At 40.9% G+C, this 14,799-nt stretch overlaps 1 protein-coding gene across 10 annotated transcripts in view; it reads right to left on the reverse strand.

Annotated features, from left to right (window-relative positions):
* MACC1 (MET transcriptional regulator MACC1) overlaps positions 1-14,799 on the reverse strand; it is an 81,592-nt gene that overhangs the window by 53,219 nt on the left and 13,574 nt on the right. For 2 of the 10 annotated variants that reach the window (XM_089315347.1, XM_089315346.1), the window contains exon 2: positions 8,277-8,390. The exons of the other annotated variants lie outside the window; for them this stretch is intronic. The gene's annotated coding sequence lies outside the window, so the exon portion shown is untranslated. The remainder of the gene's footprint in view (positions 1-8,276; positions 8,391-14,799) is intronic. 10 annotated transcript variants of the gene reach the window in all.

Below are 14,799 nucleotides of genomic sequence, written 5' to 3' on the forward strand. Positions count from 1 at the left end.
AAATATTTCCGGGAAAATGGCAGGGCAAAGTCACTACGTATCAATAGTCACATTGAACATTAATGGTCTGAATTCTTCAGTTAAAAGACACCGTTTAGCTGACTGGCTCACAGAACACAACCCAACTATTTGTTGCCTACAAGAAACACATCTCTCTAACAAAGAGGCATGCAGACTGAAAGTGAAAGGTTGGAAAAAGATATTCCATGCCAACAGAAACCAAAAAAAAGCAGGTGTAGCCATATTAATATCAGACAAAATAAACTTTAATACAAAAACTGTTAAGAGAGACAAAGAGGGACACTATATAATGATTAAGGGTTCAATTCAACAGGAAGATGTAACTATTATAAATGTATATGCACCTAATTACAGGGCACCGGTCTATTTAAAAGATATGTTAAGGGACTTAAAGGGAGATTTAGATTCCAATACAATAGTACTGGGGTACTTCAATACTCCACTCTCAGAAATAGACAGATCATCCGGACAGAAGATCAACAAGGAAACAGCAGATTTAATTGACACTATTGCCCAAATGGATCTAACAGATATCTACAGAACTTTCAACCCTACATCTACAGACTTCACATTCTTCTCAGCAGTGCATGGAACCTTCTCTAGGATTGACCACATACTAGGCCATAAAGCAAGTCTCAGCAAATTTAAAAGAATTAGAATCATACCATGCAGCTTCTCAGACCACAGCGGGATGAAGCTGGAAATTAGCAACTCAGGAAACCCCAGAAAGTATGCAAACACATGGAGACTGAACAACATGCTCCTGAATGAACACTGGGTCATTCAAGAAATCAAAAGAGAAATCAAAAACTTTCTGGAAGTAAATGAAGACAACAACACAACATATCAAAACTTATGGGATACAGCAAAAGCAGTATTGAGAGGCAAATTTATAGCAATAGGTGCCTATACCAAGAAATTGGAAAGGTACCAAATAAATGAGCTTTCAGCGCACTTCAAGGACCTAGAAAAACTGCAGCAAACCAAACCCAAATCTAGTAGGAGAAGAGAAATAATTAAAACCAGAGAAGAAATTAACAGGATTGAATCCAAAAAAACATTACAAAAAATCAGCCAAGCGAGAAGCTGGTTTTTTGAAAAAATAAACAAAATTGACACCCCATTGGCCCAACTAACTAAAAAAAGAAGAGAAAAGACCCAAATCAATAAAATCAGAGATGAAAAAGGAAATGTAACAACAGACACCACAGAAATAAAAAGAATCATCAGAAATTACTACAAGGACCTGTATGCCAGCAAACAGGAAAACCTATCAGAAATGGATAGATTCCTGGACACATGCAATCTACCAAAATTGAACCATGAAGACATCGAAAACCTAAATAGACCCATAACTGAAACAGAAATTGAAACAGTAATAAAGGCCCTCCCAACAAAGAAAAGCCCAGGACCAGATGGATTCACTGCTGAATTCTACCAGACATTTAAAGAAGAACTAATCCCATTTCTTCTCAAACTATTCAGAACAATCGAAAAAGAGGGAATCCTCCCAAATTCTTTCTATGAAGCCAGCATCACCTTAATCCCTAAGCCAGAGAAAGATGCAGCACTGAAAGAAAATTACAGACCAATATCCCTGATGAACATAGACGCAAAAATCCTCAATAAAATTCTGGCCAATAGAATACAACAACACATCAGGAAAATCATCCACCCAGACCAAGTGGGATTCATCCCTGGTATGCAGGGATGGTTCAACATTCGCAAATCAATCAATGTGATTCACCACATTAACAGACTGCAGAAGAAAAACCATATGATTATCTCAATTGATGCAGAGAAAGCATTTGATAAAATTCAACACCCTTTCATGATGAAAACTCTAAGCAAATTGGGTATAGAAGGAACATTCCTCAATATAATCAAAGCAATTTATAAAAAACCCACAGCCAGCATCCTATTGAATGGGGAAAAGTTGGAAGCATTTCCACTGAAATCTGGCACCAGGCAGGGATGCCCACTCTCACCACTGCTATTTAACATAGTTCTGGAAGTTTTAGCCAGAGCCATCAGACAAGAAAAAGAAATCAAAGGAATACAAATCAAGAAGGAAGAAGTCAAACTATCCCTCTTTGCAGACGATATGATTCTGTACTTAGAGGATCCAAAGAACTCTACTAAGAGACTATTGGAACTCATAGAGGAGTTTGGCAAAGTGGCAGGATATAAAATCAATGCACAAAAATCAACAGCCTTTGTATACACAAGCAATGCCATGACTGAGAAAGAGCTGCTAAGATCAATCCCATTCACAATAGCTACAAAAACAATCAAATACCTTGGAATAAACTTAACCAAGGACGTTAAAGATCTCTACGATGAAAATTACAAAACCTTAAAGAAAGAAATAGAAGAGGATACCAAAAAATGGAAAAATCTTCCATGCTCATGGATTGGAAGAATCAACATCATCAAAATGTCCATTCTCCCAAAAGCAATTTATAGATTCAATGCAATCCCAATCAAGATACCAAAGACATTCTTCGCAGATCTAGAAAAAATGATGCTGAAATTCATATGGAGGCACAAGAGACCTCGAATAGCTAAAGCAATCTTGTACAACAAAAACAAAGCCGGAGGCATCACAATTCCAGACTTCAGGACATACTACAGGGCAGTTGTAATCAAAACAGCATGGTACTGGTACAGAAACAGATGGATAGACCAATGGAACAGAATTGAAACACCAGAAATCAACCCAAACATCTACAGCCAACTTATATTTGATCAAGGATCTAAAACTAATTCCTGGAGCAAGGACAGTCTATTCAATAAATGGTGCTGGGAAAACTGGATTTCCACGTGCAGAAGCATGAAGCAAGACCCCTACCTTACACCTTACACAAAAATCCACTCAACGTGGATTAAAGACCTAAATCTACGTCCTGACACCATTAAGTTATTAGAGAACATTGGAGAAACCCTTCAAGATATTGGCACAGGCAAAGAATTTCTGGAAAAGACCCGGGAGGCACAGACAGTCAAAGCCAAAATCAACTATTGGGATTGCACCAAATTGAGAAGTTTCTGTACTGCAAAAGAAACAGTCAGGAGAGTGAAGAGACAACCGACAGAATGGGAAAAAATATTTGCAAACTATGCAACAGATAAAGGGTTAATAACCAGAATCTACAAAGAGATCAAGAAACTCCACAAAAACAAAACCAACAACCCACTTAAGAGATGGGCCAAGGACTTCAATAGACATTTTTCAAAAGAGGAAATCCAAATGGCCAACAGGCACATGAAAAAATGTTCAAGGTCACTAGCAATCAGGGAAATGCAAATCAAAACCACAATGAGGTTTCACCTCACCCCGGTTAGAATGGCTCACATACAGAAATCTACCAACAACAGATGCTGGCGAGGATGTGGGGAAAAAGGGACACTAACCCACTGTTGGTGGGAATGCAAACTGGTCAAGCCACTATGGAAATCAGTCTGGAGATTCCTCAGAAACCTGAATATAACCCTACCGTTCGACCCAGCCATCCCACTCCTTGGAATTTACCCAAAGGAGTTTAAATTGATAAACAAAAAAGCGGTATGCACCCTAATGTTTATTGCAGCACAATTCACAATAGCCAAGACCTGGAACCAACCTAAATGCCCATCAACGGTAGACTGGATAAAGAAATTATGGGATATGTATTCTTTAGAGTACTATACCGCAGTAAGAAACAACGAAATCCAGTCATTTGCAACAAAATGGAGGAATCTGGAATACATCATGCTGAGTGAAGTAAGCCAGTCCCAAAGGGACAAATACCATATGTTCTCCCTGATCGGTGACAACTGACTGAACACCAAAAAGGAAACCTCCTGAAGTGAAATGGACACTATGAGAAATGGTGACTTGATCAGCATAGCCCTGACTGCTAATGGACAACTTAATACATTATCCCTCATAGTATTTTTTTTTGTCTGTTCTACTTAATATGACTGGTTTAATTCTGTAATTATCACACAGTTATTCTTAAGTGTTGAAAATTAACTGAAATGTGATCCCTGTTAAACATAAGAGTGGGAATAAGAGAGGGAAGAGATGTATAATTTGGGGCATGCTCGGGCTGACTTGCCCCAATTGGTAGAGTTGGAAACATACCAGGGGATTCCAATTCAATCCCATCAAGGTGGCATGTGCCAATGCCATCTCACTACTGCAAGTGATCAATTTCAGTTCACAATTGATCATAATGAAAGGACTAAGAGTCAAAGGGAGCACATAAACAAGTCTAGTATCTGCTAACACCAACCGATAGAATAAATAAAGGGGAGAGTGATCCAACATGGGAAGTGAGATACTCAGCAGACTCATAGAATGGCGGATGTCCTAAATAGCACTCTGGCCTCAGAATCAGCCCTAAAGGCACTCGGATCTGGCTGAAAAGCCCATGAGAGTATTTCAGGCATGGAAAGCCAAGACACTCTGGCAAAAAGATCTCTGTGAGTGAGATCCCAGTGGAAAGAACAGGTCTTCAAAGAGGGAGGTGCCTTTCTCTGAAGGGAGGAGAGAACCTCCACTTTGACTATGACCGTGTCTAAACAAGATAAGAGTCGGAGAACTCAAGGGGCTTCCATAGCCTTGGAAACTCATAACTGGTGCATAGGGAGATTACTGATGCCATAAACAGGAGTGTCAATTGGTAAAGTCAACAACAGGAGTCACTGTGCACTTACTCCTCATGTAGGATCTCTGTCCTTAATGTGCTGTACACTGAGGCTTAATGCTATAACGAGTACTCAAACAGTATATTTCACTTTGTGTTTCTATGGGGGTGCAAACGACTGAAATCTTTACTTAATGTACACTAAACTGATCTTCTGTAAAAAAAAAAAAAAAAAAAAAAAGAAATTATCAATTCCCGACTTGACTCTCACTGGGATTAAACATGACAATAGGTCTGATCTGATTTCATCATCATTTAAAAAAAATCATCTATTATTTTTCACTTTATGTTTCTGTGTGGGAGCAAACTGTTGAAATACTTACTTAAGGTATACTAAGCTGATCTTCTGTATATTAAGATAATCGAAAATGAATCTTGATGTGAATGGAAGGGGAGAGGGAGTGGGAAAGGGGAGGGTTGTGGGTGGGAGGGACGGTATGGGGGGGAAGCCATTGTAACACATGAGTCGTACTTTGGAAATTTATATTCATTAAATAAAAGATTAAAAAAAAAGTCTTAATAATTCTGTTCAGATTCTAATATATGAAGCTGTTAAAGAGATAATTTACATAAGAAGTAAATAATCCAGGAAAATGATTAGCCTGTGATAGGTTAAAATGGCCTCTAATTCCTGGCTGCTCTCATTGAGGGTCCCCTGGAATCTAGATTGGCCATGGTGAGTTGCTCGGCTAAGAAAATCCAGGAAAAGCAACATTCAGGGACTTAAAAACCTAAATCATAGGAAACTCTGCCACTTCTGCCAGAGTCTCTCTGAAAACTTGGTCCGGGCAGAGCCAATCGCCATGTAGGAAGTCCAGCTGCCCCAAGACCAGTATGCTGGAATGACTGCATGGACATGCTCCCCACCACAGTCCTGGCTGAGCCCCAACTTCCAGTCATCCCCCACAACCGACATCTACACATGTGCAGCTGCCTTGGCCTCTGTAGATAGGCCAATTGCGAGCTGAGAGCCAGTCTATCCTACGATGAGCAGTAGAACCACACTGTCAATCACCTTGGGGAATATGGTGGAACAGTGGTTCTGGGCTACTAAGTTTTGAAGTTGTTTGCTATGTAACAGGATAATGGAATGTGGTCTCTTTAATTATTAAAAAATGCACAGAAACTAAATTATCCATATAAATTAGATCAGGTTATGCTGGCTAAATTAACTAAAACTAAATCACAAAACAGAGAACTCATGAAACTTCAGGGATGAAGGATTTGCATGTGTTACTGATGAATTTTTATTAAGGCACTTGAAGGAACCCCTTTGATAATATAAATATGATACAAGTTGAATCCACGTCTCTTCACTGGGATGAGCCATTTCATGGTAGGAAGTGCCTAATCTTTTTTTTTAAAGATTTATTTATTGATTTGAAAGGCACAGTTACAGAAAGAGAGAAAGGAAATTAAATCCAGTCATTTACAACAAAATGGGTGACTCTGGAAAATATCATAGTTAGTTAAATAAGCCAGACCCAAAGGGACAAATACCACATGTTCTCCCTGACCTGTGATACCTAATGGAGCACCTAAAAGGAAACTGTAGAAGTGAAATTGACACTTTGGGAAGCAATGACTTGAACAGCCCTTGTCTTGACCGATGAGAAACAGGTTTTTTTATATACTATTTGTTGAGCTCTTAACAGAGTTAAACATATGTGTATAAAGTCAATTGAAAATATATCTCAGTAAAAAATAGGAGTGGAAATAGAGAGGGAGGAGGAAGAGGGTTGGGAGTATGGGTGGGGAAGGCATGGTGGGAAGAATCACCATGTTCCTAACGTTGTAATTATGCAGTGTATGAAGTTTGTGTATTTCTTGGGAGAAGGTACTTGTTAGAAAAGCCTGAGTTTGGGCTCAGATTCCCTCTCTGTTTCCTGACTCACCACGTGATCCTCTCTTCACACAGACTTCACCAGTGCCATCTACTACCCTCATCAGAGTCCAAACCAATGGGGTTATCCAGTCTTAAGTTTGAGCCTACAAGTCTATGGACTAAACAGAACTTTTTTCTTTATAAAACTCATTGGGTCAGATATTTTGTTATAATAGCAAAGGGTTAACATAGAATTTATGGGATTTTTTTTAAAACCTGCAATTAAGGAATTTGTCCATCACGTTGGTTGTACATTTTCCTTCATATAAAGCCACACATAGCAAATTATTCTCAGAGTTTGGGAATAAAAAAATTTCTCCTAGTTTAAATGTTTTCTTTTACTAAAAACAATATTCCCTCATGCTTTGAGTTTTATCCTGGCTACTAGGGATAATAACAAACCCTGGCAGAGGTATGGAGAAAAACTACTGTAATTTACTATTGATGGGAAAGGAAACTAGTGTAACTATAATGGAAGACAGTATGGGGATTACTCAAAATCTGAAAATTTATTTACTGTATGATGCAGCCATCTCATCCCTGGGAATTTACCCAAAGCAAACGAAATCAGCATATTAAAGAGTTATCTGTACCCCCATGTTTACTGCAGCTCAATTCACATTAGCTAATATATGGAATCCACCCGATGTCCAACAACTGATAACTGGATAAAGAAAATGTCTATATATATACAATGGGATATGATTCAGCCATAAAAAAATCTTGTCATTTGCAACAAATGGATGCAATTAGAGACCAGTATGCTTAGTGAAATAAGCTAGATCCAAAAAGATAAATACCATGTTTTCTCTTTGTCATAGCTAATATATAGAGTACATAAAATGTAATGTATATAAGTAAAATTAACAACCTGAGATTTGATTATTGTTTATAGCCCTTGTCTATACTCCTGAAGAACAGTGGTCTTTCTTATTTCTACTTGTTAAATTCTTATTTAGTGGAGAATTAAGCCTGTGACTATAGAGTAATTGAAAATATGCCACTGCAAAAATTAAAAGGAAAAAAAGGGAGAAAAATGATGAGGGAGAAAGAGAGGGTAGGAAATATCATTATGTGATTGAAATTGTAAATTTCAAAAAATACATGAGGAGCCGGTGCTGTGGCGTAGCCATTTGAGCCACTGCCTGTGGTGCCAGCATCCCATGTGTGCATCGGTTTGAGACCTGGCTGCTCCACTTCTGATCCAGCTCTCTGCTGTGGCCTGGGAAAGCAGTAAAAGATGGCCCAAGTGCTTGGCTGGCTGCACCCATGTGGGAGACCCAGAAGAAGCTCTTGGCTCCTGGCTTCGGACTGGCTCAGCTCCGGCTGTGGTGGCCACTTGGGGAGTGAACCAGCAGATGGAGGACCTCTCTCTCTGCCTCTGCCTCTGCCTCTCTGTCTCTTTCTGTGTAATCCTGACTTTCAAATAAATAAATAAATCTTTAAAAAAGTCTATACAGTAAAAGTCAAGAAAATTTTATGTTGGCCGGCGCCACGGCTCAATAGGCTAATCCTCCGCCTAGCGGCGCCGGCACACCGGGTTCCAGTCCCGGTCGGGGCGCCAGATTCTGTCCCAGTTGCCCCTCTTCCAGGCCAGCTCTCTGCTGTGGCCAGAGAGTGCAGTGGAGGATGGCCCAAGTGCTTGGGCCCTGCACCCCATGGGAGACCAGGAGAAGTACCTGGCTCCTGCCATTGGATCGGCACAGTGCACCAGCCGCGGCGGTCATTGGAGGGTGAACCAACGGCAAAGGAAGACCTTTCTCTCTGTCTCTCTCTCACACTGTCCACTCTGCCTGTAAAAAAAAAAAAAAAAAAAAAAAAAGAAAGAAAGAAAGAAAAGAAAATTTTATGTTACAAGTATTCTGTCTGCAAATTGTTAAGTTACAATACACACATATTTCCCCAATTCCTTTCTTTTCCCTTTGAAATTTATATTACTGTTATTTATGTATTCTGCTTTTATCTCATAATATTGTCATGTGCTTGTGATCAAGGTCTTCATTCACACTGTTCACTGGCCAGCAAAACACTTGGAATGATAGTAAAAGCGAACAATCAGTATTAGACAGCTGTTGTGTACCAGAGAGCCTGTTAATTATTGTGTTTATTACCCCCTTTAATAGTCATGACACTAGGAAGTCATGAAAAATTAAACAGCAAGCTTACATTGACATGATACTGAATTGTGAAGTTGGAACCCCTTTTGCTAACTCCAGAGGCTAATGTGGGAGAATGGGGAGTTAGAGCACGGTGAATTAACAAGGCAGCAATGTTATTTTCTCACAGGTCCAGCTTTTTTTTTTTTGAAGCAAGGGCATGTCCTCTGTCCTTTTCAGATTTGTTTTCACCTGGTTCTGTCCCCGGCTTTTCCTTAGCAATTCTTTATGCACCTAAACTTGTTGATGTCCTTGGCAAAGAATCATGGAGTGCTGCGTTGTTTGTGTGTTAAATGAGCTTAACCACGATAAAGGTTTAGTGGAATCTAAGTGACAGCTTGTTTTTCTTTCTTGGGCGTATATTGACCTGATTTTCATTAACATTACACATATCAAGTTTTCTTATTCAATTAGTAAAATCTGAAAGTGCTCTTGTGTTCCCCCTGTCAATCAGCTGGGGACGGAATCATTCTGGGAGCCTGTGTTATTTTACCAATTTCTCCAGACAAAACTGAAAAATAGAATGTACTTACACAATGCACAAAGACGTCACAGAAAATTTGGGTAGAACATGGAATGCTTAAGAAGCCACATAGGAGCTTCAAAATTCGAAGTTGTGATTCTAGACATTTAATTTCAGAGAAGACAGAAAAGTTTCAATAGAATGCTTCATGCATCATGGCTTCTAGGAGAAATGCTCTGAAAGCGACCATTTCTTGGTTGTTTGCATTTTTATTCCTTACAATACAAAAGCCTGTTTTTACCCTCCCCCACCCACCCCCCCACCCGCCATGTAGTTATTTCGTGTATAGAAATGTTTACTTATTTAACAAAGCCGAAACCATGTGAAGGATCATAAGAAAACACCACCCCCTAGTGGGGAAACCCTTAAACAGCAAAGTCCTGGGGGCAGCCTCTCCCAGTTGCCATGGTGACCAACCCAGATGGAGAGGAGAGTGGGAGGAAGGACTAAGGAGGGGGTAAGGAGGAAACCCCCAGAAGAGCACGGGCGTCTGATACCTGCGATAGGGGAAAGAAGTAAACCATTGCCAGGGAGATACTGATCAAAGCAAAGTCTGAGCCCCTGTCTCAGGAGCCGGTGGAGCCTGGTGCTAATCACCCTGGTGCCCCGGGGCTCCTCTGAACCAGGATGCGGCATCTTCCCAGAGGAGAGATGATGGAGGGATAAAGAGCCAAGGTGCCCTGCTGGCGCGGGGTGTGAACTGTGGCCAGAGCCAACAATCCACAGCTGGCATTTCATGCATCTTGATCTCCCAGTGGGTGAGAGGGGATCAATGGGCCAACGTAAACATCTCAGGCTTATCCAGATCAGTAAACATTCTGTCCAGGATCCACCCTTGGATTATCCTGCTGCATCCTGGTAAACTCGAGTCCCACCGTGGCCTGTCTCCACTCTGGAGTTTCCCTTTCCCAATTAGCCTCACCTAGAATCTCTCCAGCCCCCCCTGATAAGGAAGACCAATGTAGGATGCAGGTCACACAAAAGGAAAAATCTCTCAGAACCCAAGCAGACTTGCGATTCAATAAATCCTTTAAATCAGCAGCAAAATAGAATAATGATTTGAATTAGTAAAATAATGAAGGGTCAACAAAAATGATCTGCAGAGAACACCTACCAAATCGTTTATGAATAAAAGCATGATAATGAAACTGCACAGGGCAAGAGGCTGTTCTAAATTCATAAGCATTATAAAATATTTTTAAAGGCGGAGCTCTATAAATATTGGATAGAACGTGAGCCTCACTCTTCTTCCGGCAGTCCAGAGGGAAGTTGGTAATAGCACTCATGGGAATTTATGGAGGGTCTATCACCTTAGACACTTGCCAGCTTATTAATCTTCAGGACTCTCTTAGGAGAAATGTAGTCAATGTTATTAGCTCCATTTGCAGATAAGATATTGAGACACTGACAGATTGTGTAGTTTATACAAGGCGTGTACAAGAAAACACAATGAGCAGAAGGGAAATTTGCTAGCCACTAAGTTGGAAATGTGGTCCATGGTTTGACCATGTTCTGCCCAGACACGTGGAGAAAGCAGGCACCATGCCAGCTGCAGCTATCTGGAACAAAGGGAAGGTTCCACCAGGATGGGATGTGCTGGGTACACGGGAGACTTTGGCACTCTCCTGGCGTGAGGCCAAGGACTGCTTCAGGACTACCCTCCCCATTGCACCCCTTCCAACAACACCAGAGAGCTCATCGCACAATGATCAGGAAGCCATCACTTCAGAGTCTTAACGAGTAGGCTAGCAGAATAAGCCAGAGTTCTGGGCATAAATAGGAAGCATTGCAGAGACAACAGAGCACTTAGATCGTAACCCAGAAAGAATCCTTACTCTCTTCTTTGCTTAAAAAAAAATTACTTGTTTATTTTTTAAAAATAAGTGTTTCACAAATAAAATCTAAAAATCAAGCTAAGTGTTCTAGAAAGTGAATCACTAAGAAAGTAGTGTTGTGCAGACTTTCATAAAAGAACTTGTAAATCAAGTTGTAAAACTCAGGTGAGGTGGCCAGATCTTAATAATTATCAACAAGATTGAGAATAAAAAACAAGTGACAATGCACCTCCCTCCCTCCCACACACACACACACACACAACCTCATTTAAAAGATTACTGGAAATGAACAGGGCAGATAAACATATAAAAACATCTCTCCCAATAACAAACGCTAGTAAGTTAGATTTCGAAATAATAATAAATACTGAAGAAAACACATGATGACATTCAAGGGAAAAAGAGATTACTAAAAGACCTTTGGTAGCAAAATTCTCAACCAACTTACTGGTCGTTAACAACAAATCCTGGAAAAGAAAGTAAATTGTTGTCAAATTTTAACAGGCAAGGGTGCATAGGTTAATCACAGGGAATTTCTGGTTTAAGAAACTGCCAAATGCAACCCAAGACATGAGAAATCAAGTCATGTAATTACATAAGAGGGAGCCGAAATAATGCACTCAGTCAATATTACCTACTTCCTGTTTGGGTGATCCAGGGAGAAGCATTTCCACTGATGACGAGTCAGGCTCCTGAGATAGCCCTTGCCCACCCCAGCCTGAAAACCAGAAACTAGCCATCACTAGAAGTTTATAAGGGCCAGGCGATACATATCTGCCTGTCCTCTGCTTCCAGCTAGGGTGGACAGACACAAGAACACCAAGGGACATGTACTAGCCAGCGTCCATTCTGGTGGCATAGTACCCATATCATACACGTTACTCAATATTTCTATCTTTCGACATCCAGGAAAGTGTCAACTTAAGAGTGACCAAAGAGTTGTCATCTTCCTTTTTTAAAGTCTTTGAAGATGACTGGGTAGTACCAGGTGGGATGGATTTCTATTGGCATGCTTCTTTATTTTAGAAAATATGCTAAGAGAGAGGAGTTCGTTATGACATCTGAAGAAGTCCAACAAATATAGGGAGGCCCTTGATGAGTGTTGATCAGACTCAGAGGAAGCATCTACAATCAGAACTCGAGGGAGGGGAGGAGAAAGGAGCCAGGGTTGAGCAATGGGTGAGCCCAGACAGGGTCTTTCAGCCTGTCTGCCTCATGGTATCATGTGCTAGTGAGATGGCTCCCAGTGGTGCAGCTGTCCTAGGTCAAATACCAGCTCCACACAGGACTCAGTAGGGAGAAGTAAGGCAAGGGTGCTTCTGGTAAGAAAGAGTGTGATTCACAATGGAGTAGAAACAGGAGTGACTCAACAAGAGTGAGGAAGCAGCAAGCTGTGCCAGAGGTCTGGGGTCCAGGACACAGCAGTGGGAGAGGGACAGAGACAGAGTTAAGAGGATTCTGGGTGCGATGAGAAGAAAGCATGCAGAGAAAGGAACGGTTGGTCAGGACGTGATTATAAAACAAGATGAGAAACTTGAACGTGGGCCTCAAAGAAAGAAGGTGTAGAGGAGTTTAAAGGGATGGCACGATCCAACTTACAATTTACATTTGGAGGAGGTGGAGAGCCAAAGTGATGCAGAGCTAGAGACAAGGAAAGGAGACAGTGGCTTCCCGTAGGAGAGGGGTCATCAGAATGGGGAGAGGTCGACAGAACCCCTCACACCCCTGCTTTCTGCTCCTAAATTCCCCAGTGGATTAAAAGCCAGGCCCTTGAGGGTTGCACTCCAGGCCACCAGGATTTCATTGATGAGCTTGGGCTGACAATGGCACAAAAGGAGGAGCCAGCTCCCTTAGTTCCAGGCACCAGTTGAACCCACGCTGGCCTTGCTTTTCATTGTTATTTTACAGTTGACCCCTGAATTTCTTTTTCTCATAGAACAGTTATCTCCACACCCTACTGGATGCTTGGAGTGAAGCAACGTTTCTGTGCTGAATTCCATTTGTCTTGTGAAAGACAACAGAGAGCCCACGTGGGCTCCAATCAATCTGCACACATCCAAGTCTCTGAGTCACATCAAAGTGAAGGGAGACTATAGATGAGCATCATTATTTAGGACTCCACAAGTGCTGTCCAAAACCTTTCCCATTCACGCAGACAGCTTTGCTTTTTTTTTTTTTTTTTCAATCACCTCTGTAAATAAATCATAAAGTTGTAAACAGGAAGTACAAGAAGCAGGATACAAGATTGTGCTTCCTACCAACAATCATGATATAGAGAAAAGCCCTGTCTCTTATGCTAAGGGATTTCCAGGCTTCCTAATATTCCCCTTTGGCTTTTGCAACCAGAAGGAAGTGCATTTTACATTTTATATTTGTGTTGAGGGTCAAACAATGTACTGTGAAAGGAAGAATGAGAGTGGTGGGATCAAAATACCTAGTTAAGTTCCTAAATCTCTCTGATCTTCCATTTTTACATCTATTCAGTGAGACTAATGTTTATCCCTTTTCCACTGTGTTCTGTGAGAATTAAAGAGTTTAATGCCTGGGATAAGGACCTAAAGCTCTTTGGTTTCAGAAGTTTTCTCTATCTGCTCTGTCCTATCAGGCAATCAATAACCACGGGAACTCTTGAAATATGGCTTATTCAATAAAGGCACTGCATTGTTCATTTTAGTTTTTAATCAAGTAAAATTTTTAAAGCCCTAAGTGTCTAGTGGAGAGCTGTTTGAGTTTCCATTATTTTTACTCTAAATTAACTCACTATAGCTTTGCCCTGGAAACCCATAGACTAGGATATGGTCCTTGTTGAGGCATGGGTGTTTTACTTACATGTGGTCAAAGGTATATGTGAACCTTTTTAAACACAACTCCTGGGGCTGGTGCTGTGGCACAGTAGGTTAATCCTCTACCTGCGGTGTCAGCATCCCATATGGGTGCCATTTCTAGTCCCAGCTGCTCCTCTTCCAATCCAGCTCTCTGCTTTGGCCTGGGAAAGCAGTACAAGATGGCCCAAGTGCTTGGGCCCCTGCACCTGCATGGGAGACCCAGAAGAAGCTCCTGGCTTCGGATTGGTGCAGCTCTGGACGTTGTAGCCATTTGGGGAGTAAACCAACAGAAGGAAGACCTTTCTCTCTGTTTTTCCCCTCTCACTGTCTGTAACTCTACCTCTCAAATAAGTAAATAAAATCTTAAAAAAAAAAACACACACACACAACTGCTGAGATGAAACAAAGTAATAAAATGTGATTTTATTTTTGTTAATTACTCTTCTATAAAAAAAAAATTCCTAGGAAGAAGTTTTCCCCAAAACCACTGCTGAAAATTCCCAGGAACCTCATGTATCCTCCAGTCATACTTAGATTTAAAAAAATACTAATGTGAATGCATGTGTTCATGATAAGCATGTGTGTGCATGTGGGTGGTGTTTGTGTATATGATGTCTGTGTGCATGTGCCTGTGTACATGTGTGTGTGCATATGTGTGTGGTGTGTGGACGTGTGTGGGATATGTGTGTGCATGTGTATATGTGTGTATGAGTACAGGTCCATGCAGGCACCTCAAAAGATCCTCAGAAGTTTTCAACAACAGTGACTGCAAAATGAATGATGCATCCAATTCTTAAATCACCTCTACCTGCCTGAGCTCTGCTTTCCCGGCAGTGAAACACACCAAGCTCTGCTGGAATACA

Source organism: Oryctolagus cuniculus, chromosome 16, assembly GCF_051225735.1.
Source record: "Oryctolagus cuniculus isolate XC-2025 breed Fujian yellow rabbit chromosome 16, ASM5122573v1, whole genome shotgun sequence".
Lineage (NCBI taxonomy): Eukaryota > Metazoa > Chordata > Mammalia > Lagomorpha > Leporidae > Oryctolagus > Oryctolagus cuniculus.